Source organism: Primulina tabacum, unplaced genomic scaffold (assembly GCF_025594145.1).
Source record: "Primulina tabacum isolate GXHZ01 unplaced genomic scaffold, ASM2559414v2 Contig796, whole genome shotgun sequence".
NCBI lineage: Eukaryota > Viridiplantae > Streptophyta > Magnoliopsida > Lamiales > Gesneriaceae > Primulina > Primulina tabacum.
In genome coordinates this window covers 46,801-52,800 of record NW_027459917.1, presented here as the reverse complement: position 1 = coordinate 52,800, position 6,000 = coordinate 46,801, and the positions used below count along the sequence as shown (strand labels likewise).

The window sequence follows — 6,000 nt, the reverse complement described above, 5'->3', positions numbered from 1 at the left end:
CGATTTTTTCCGCTTCTGTTAAGCTTCCGTTTCCTCGAGAAATCCGCTTAGGAAGTCCAAATTCGATTCCGATCCATTTTATCGTATCACAGGCAAAATAATTGCTTTACATTCGCAATTTTCTTCTTATTATTTTTTTTCTATTTTCTGGGAACATTTAGCGATTTGTGTTTCGTAAGCCAGTTCTGTGCGGAAGCGTATGACGCAGATTACTCCTGAGCCGGTTAACTCAATAAAACACTTATTTTCTACTGTTTAGGCTCTAATTTTACGTAAACGATCGAGACACAAGGTCTTCCCGGGGAGGTCACCCACCTAGATCTACCATCGCGCTAGAACGCTTAACTTCATGGTTCTGATTGGGATGAGCGCAGTGCCGCGTGATGTCCATCGCGCCCGCGCCACACATACTCGAGGGATATGAGAATAAACATCCCACTCAAAGTCTGGTGCGATATCCCAGCACTAATGCATCGGATCCCATCAGAACTTCGAAGTTAAGCGTGCTTGGGCGAGAGCAGTACTAGGATGGGTTACGACCCACTGGGAAGTCCTCGTGTTGCAGCCATTTTTCGTGTTTTATATTTTTGATTATTTGTTGACAGACAATTTTTGGCTCAAATCATCTGAATCTCGATCGAGACCAGATAAGACATGTAAAATCACGTAGCTCGGGCACTGCCGTATTTTGACAAAATTGTAGCCTAATTTCATTGTAAACGGGCAAACGAACGAGACTCATTACTTCGCAATGAGCTGGCCAGATTTTAGCCTCAAATTTGCGATTTTCCGCTTCTGTTAAGCTTCCGTTTCCTCGTGAAATCCGCTTAGAAAGTCCTAAATTCGATTCCGGTTCCATTTATCGTATCCCAGGCATAATGATAACTTTATATTCGCTATTTTCTTCTTCTTATTTTTTTTTCTATTTTCTGGGAACATTTAGCGATTTTTGAGGTCGTGAGCCGGTTCTGTGCGGAAGGGTATGACGCAGATTACTCCGGAGACAGTTAACTCATTAAAAACAATTATTTCGATTGTTTTATCCATAATATACGTAAAGGGTCGCGACACGAGAACTTCCCAGGGAGGTCACCCATCCTAGCTCTGCCATCGCGCCAGAACGCTTAACTTCATGGTTCTGATTGGGCGAGAGCAGTGCCATGTGTTGTCCATCGCCGCCCGCTCGACACGTAATTGAGGGATATAAGAATAAACATCCCACTCAATGTCGGGTGCGATCATACCAGCACTAATGCACCGGATCCCATCAGAACTCAGAAGTTAAGCGTCCTTGGGCGAGAGCTTTACTAGGATGGGTGACCCCCTAGGAAGTACTCGTATTGCGCCCCTTTTCGTGATTTTCTATTTTTGATTACTTGTTGACAGACGATTTTCGGCTCAAATCATTTGAATCTCGATCGTGACCAGATAAGACATGTGAAACCAACGTAGCTCAGGCACTGCCGGATTTGAAAAAAATTGAAGCCTAATTTGATTGTAAACGGGGGAAAACGAACGAGACTCATTCTCTGGAATGAGCTGGCGAGATTTTAGCCGAATTCCTTCTTTAAGACCCTCTAATTTGCGATTTTCCGCTTCTGTTAAGCTTCCGTTTCCTCGAGAAATCCGCTTTGGAAGTCCAAATTCGATTCCGGTCCATTTTATCGTATCACAGGCATAATAATAGCTTTACATTCGCTATTTTCTTCTTCTTATTTTTTTTTCCATTTTCTGGGAACATTTAGCGATTTTTGTTGTCGTGAGCCGGTTCTGTGCGAAAGGGTATGACGGAGATTACGCCTGAGACGGTTAACTCTTTAAAAAAATTATTTCAATTGTTTTATCCATAATTTACGTAAATGGTCGCGACACGAAGATTTCCCAGGGAAGTCACCCATCCGAACTCTGCCATCGCGCCAGAACGCTTAACTTCATGGTTCTGATTGGGCGAGAGCAGTACTGCGTGTTTTCCATCGCCGCCCGCTCCACACGTACTCGAGAGATATAAGAATAAACATCTCATTGAATGTTGGGTGCGATCATACCAGCACTAATGCACCGGATTCCATCAGAACTCCGTAGTTAAGCGTGCTTGGGCGAGAGCAGTACTAGGATAGGTGGACCCCTGGGAAGTCCTCCTTTTCGTGTTTTTCTATTTTTGATTACTTTTTGGCAGACGATTTTCAACTCAAATCGTCTGAATCACGATCGAGAGCAGATAAGACATGTAAAATCAACGTAGCTCGGGCACTGCCGGATTTGGATAAAATTGTAGCCTAATTTGATAGTAATCGGGTAAACGAACGAGACTCGTTACTCCGCAATGAGCTGGCGAGATTTTATCTGAATTGCTTCTCTAATACCCTCTAATTTGCGATTTTCCGCTTCTGTTAAACTTCCGTTTCCTCGAGAAATCCGCTTAGGAAGTCTGAAATTTGATTCCGATTCCATTTTATCGTATCCCAGGCATAATAATAAATTTACATTCGCTATTTTTTTTCCGATTTTTTTTTCTATTTTCTGGGAACATTTAGCGATTTTTGTTGTCGTGAGCCGGTTCTGTACGGAAGGGTATGACGCAGATTACTCTGGAGACGGTTAACTCATTAAAAACAATTATTTCGATAGTTTTATCCATAATTTACGTAAACGGTCACGACACGAGGACTTCCCTGGTCATGGATCGTTAGGATGGTCCAGCATGGGCCGAGGCCTTTGTTGGTTCAGCCTAATGGCCCGTGATCGTTACAAAAAAAGGCGCCTTTTTTTGTAACGGTCATGGGCCATGAGGCTGAACTAACAAAGGCCTCGGCCCATACCCAGGCACCACTACTGGTCATGGGTCGTTAGGATGGTCCAACATGGGCATCGGCCCATGCCCATGCACCGTCACTCAGAGAATATCTCACCCCTGGTAAGTGGTTTCTTTCGCCTTCCCCAACACTTGAACCCAGGACCTCCAGAATTAAGTACCTAGATTCCTAAGTGTTGGTACAAGTTGAGAATTTAGTCTTTTTATATTATTTTAGCCCTTATGAACCACGAATCGACCCCCGTGAACCATTTTTCAATTTTCCCAAGTTTTAAAAACCCTAATGACCCAAAATCTTCGACCCCGAGCCATCTCTTGATTTTCACGAGTTACCCCCGAACCATGTTGATCCAAAACTTGACCAACATCCTAAAGTACCTACTGGACCCAAAGATCCCACGGAAAACACCCAAAACCAAAAAACGAGCCCCATACTCCTTTACCATAAGCTGGCCGAGAAATCCTTGTTGGACAAGGACTCTTGATCAAGCTTCCCTGCCCCTACCAACGAACCCAGCCACCGAACCCACCTGTTGTGCACCCCTTAAGGACCCAGGCCCCCAGGACCACGCCCACCAGCCTGCAACAAGCCCAGAACCCAGCACGCAATTCCCCTTGATTCTCGGGTGGGAGTCATAGCTTGCTAGGACTCCTTCCCAGCCCTTGATCGCGAGTCCTAGCATAGCTAGGACTCTCTCCCTAACTCACCCACGACCTTGGCTAACCCCTGGAACTAGCCAACCAAGCCCTAGACCCTGCAACCATAAAACTGAACCCCTTTGCTCCAAGACAGCAAGTTGCTGCACAGCTTGTGTTCTATTGCGTGTGTGGTGTTAAGGTGATTATCTAGGACTCTAAATCCCGTGCAAAATCGTGCCTAAACATAACCTATATCATGGCAGCCCGTATATACATGTAAACGATAAAAGTTTGAATCAAAATCATGCTTGGAATTTCATCGATTGCATAAAAACGAAAATAATTCAAAGTGTCACTTGTTTCCCAAAATTTTCATGCATAAAAATATAATATGATTTCATGATGGTTTTAAGGGAAGAATAGTTGTGCCTATACGTAATTTACGCACGAAAAATCGTTGACGATGAAGAAGAACGGAGCAAGAACCTTGGCTAAGACTTTCCTTTGGCAATGCTCGAAAGTTTGCCTCAATTTTTAAGCATGTGTAGGCCGTGTAATCTAGGTATTTTCGGAAGAGTGGCCGTGTGCTTTTGAAAGAATCGTTGGGTTATGGGAAAGGTTTACATATTATATACTTAATTAAACACTAACAAGGCTTTAGGCCTATTAAGCCCCTAATTAAGCCCTTTAGTCTTTAATTAGAATTAAATAAAATATTAGTAAAGTTTTGGTAAAAATAGTTTGGGAATTAAATAGCCGATTTGCCAAAAAGTTCGTATTTTTTTATTGAAAAACCCACACCGATAAAATTTACGTCCCGGCGTATAAAATCAACATGCAAGTATCGAAATTTAAGGGACCAAAATGCAATATTTCGAAAGATTGGGGACCTAAGGGCAATTTACGAACGTTAAAGGGCTGAATCAGAATTTTCGAAATAATATAAGGATTTATTTGTTGTCCATCGCCGCCCGAGCCACATGTACTCGAGGGATATAAGAATAAACATCCCACTCAATGTCGGGTGCGATCATACCAGCACTAATGCATCGGATTCCATCAGAACTCGGAAGTTAAGCGTGCTTGGGCGACAGCAGTACTAGGATGGGTGACCCCTCGGGAAGTCCTCATGTTGCACCCCTTTTCGTGTTTTTCTATTTTTGATTACTTGTTGACAGACGATTTTCGGCTCAAATCATCTGAATCTGGATCAGGACCAGATAAGACATGTGAAATCAACGTAGCTCGGGCACTGCCGGATTCCGACAAAATTGTAGGCTAATTCGAATGTAAACGGGAAAACGAACGAAACTCATTACTTTGAAATGAGCTGGCGAGATTTTATCCGAATTCCTTCTCTAAGACCCTCTAATTTGCGATTTTCCGCTTTTGTTAAGCTTCCGTTTCCTCGAGAAATCTGTTTAGGAAGTCCGAAATTCGATTCCGGTTCAATTTTATCGTAACCCACGCAAAATAATAGCTTTACATTCGCTATTTTCTTCTTCTTATTTTTTTTCTATTTTCTAGGAACATTTAGCTATTTTTTTTGTCGTGAGCCGGTTCTGTGCGGAAGGGTATGACGAAGATTACTCCGAAGACGGTTAACTCATTAAAAACAATTATTTTGACTGTTTTAGCTATAATTTATGTGAACGGTAGCGACATGAGGACTTCCCATGGAGGTCACTCATCCTAGCTCTGCCACCGCGCCAGAACGCTTAACTTCATGGTTCTGATTGGGCGAAAGCAGTTCCGCGTGTTGTCCATCGCCGCTCGCGCCACACATACTCGAGGGATATAAGAATAAACATCCCACTCAATGTTGGGTGCGATCATACCAGCACTAATGCACCGGATCCCATCAGAACTCCGAAGTTAAGCATGCTTGGGCGAGAGCAGTACTAGGATGGGTGACCCCCTGGGAAGTCCTCGTGTTGCACCCTTTTTCTTTTTTTTCTATTTTTATACTTGTTGACAGACGATTTTTGGCTCAAAGCATCAGAACCACGATCGGGACAAGATAAGACATGTGAAATCAACGTAGCTCGGGCACTGCCGGATTTGGACAAAATTTTAGCCTAATTGGATTGTAAACGGGCAAACGAACGAGACTCATTACTCCGCAATGAGTTGGAGAGATTTTAGCCGAATTCCTTCTCTAAGACCCTCTAATTTGCGATTTTCCGCTTTTGTTAAGCTTCCGTTTCCTCGATAAATCCGTTTAGGAAGACCGAAATTCGAATCCGGTTCCATTTTATCGTATCCCATGCATTATAATAACTTTACATTCGTTATTTTCTTCTTCTTATTTTTTTTTTATTTTCTGGGAACATTTAGCGATTTTTGTTATCGTGAGCCGGTTCTGTACAGAAAGGTATGAAGCAGATTACTCTAGAGACGGTTAACTCATTAAAAACAATTATTTCGACTGTTTTAGCTATAATTTACGTAAACGGTCGAGACACGAGGACTTCACAGGGAGCTCACCCATCCTAGCTCTGTAATCGCGCCAGAACGCTTAACTTCATGGTTCTGAATGGGCAAGAGCA

The 6,000-nt window shown here is 43.0% G+C and overlaps 3 non-coding genes and 2 pseudogenes across 3 annotated transcripts; all 5 read left to right on the top strand.

The window, feature by feature from the left end:
• Positions 1 to 447: 447 nt before the first annotated feature.
• Positions 448 to 568, top strand: LOC142535066 (5S ribosomal RNA; annotated as a pseudogene).
• Positions 569 to 1,230: 662 nt separating this feature from the next.
• LOC142535042 (5S ribosomal RNA) lies at positions 1,231 to 1,349 on the top strand. Its single transcript, XR_012817334.1, has one exon. It is a non-coding gene; the product is annotated as a 5S ribosomal RNA (ribosomal RNA).
• Positions 1,350 to 2,031: 682 nt separating this feature from the next.
• LOC142535065 (5S ribosomal RNA) lies at positions 2,032 to 2,151 on the top strand (annotated as a pseudogene).
• Positions 2,152 to 4,473: 2,322 nt separating this feature from the next.
• On the top strand, positions 4,474 to 4,592 carry LOC142535047 (5S ribosomal RNA). The gene has a single exon (XR_012817339.1). It is a non-coding gene; the product is annotated as a 5S ribosomal RNA (ribosomal RNA).
• A 683-nt stretch (positions 4,593 to 5,275) lies between these two features.
• LOC142535037 (5S ribosomal RNA) lies at positions 5,276 to 5,394 on the top strand. The gene has a single exon (XR_012817330.1). It is a non-coding gene; the product is annotated as a 5S ribosomal RNA (ribosomal RNA).
• The last annotated feature ends 606 nt before the right edge of the window (positions 5,395 to 6,000 follow it).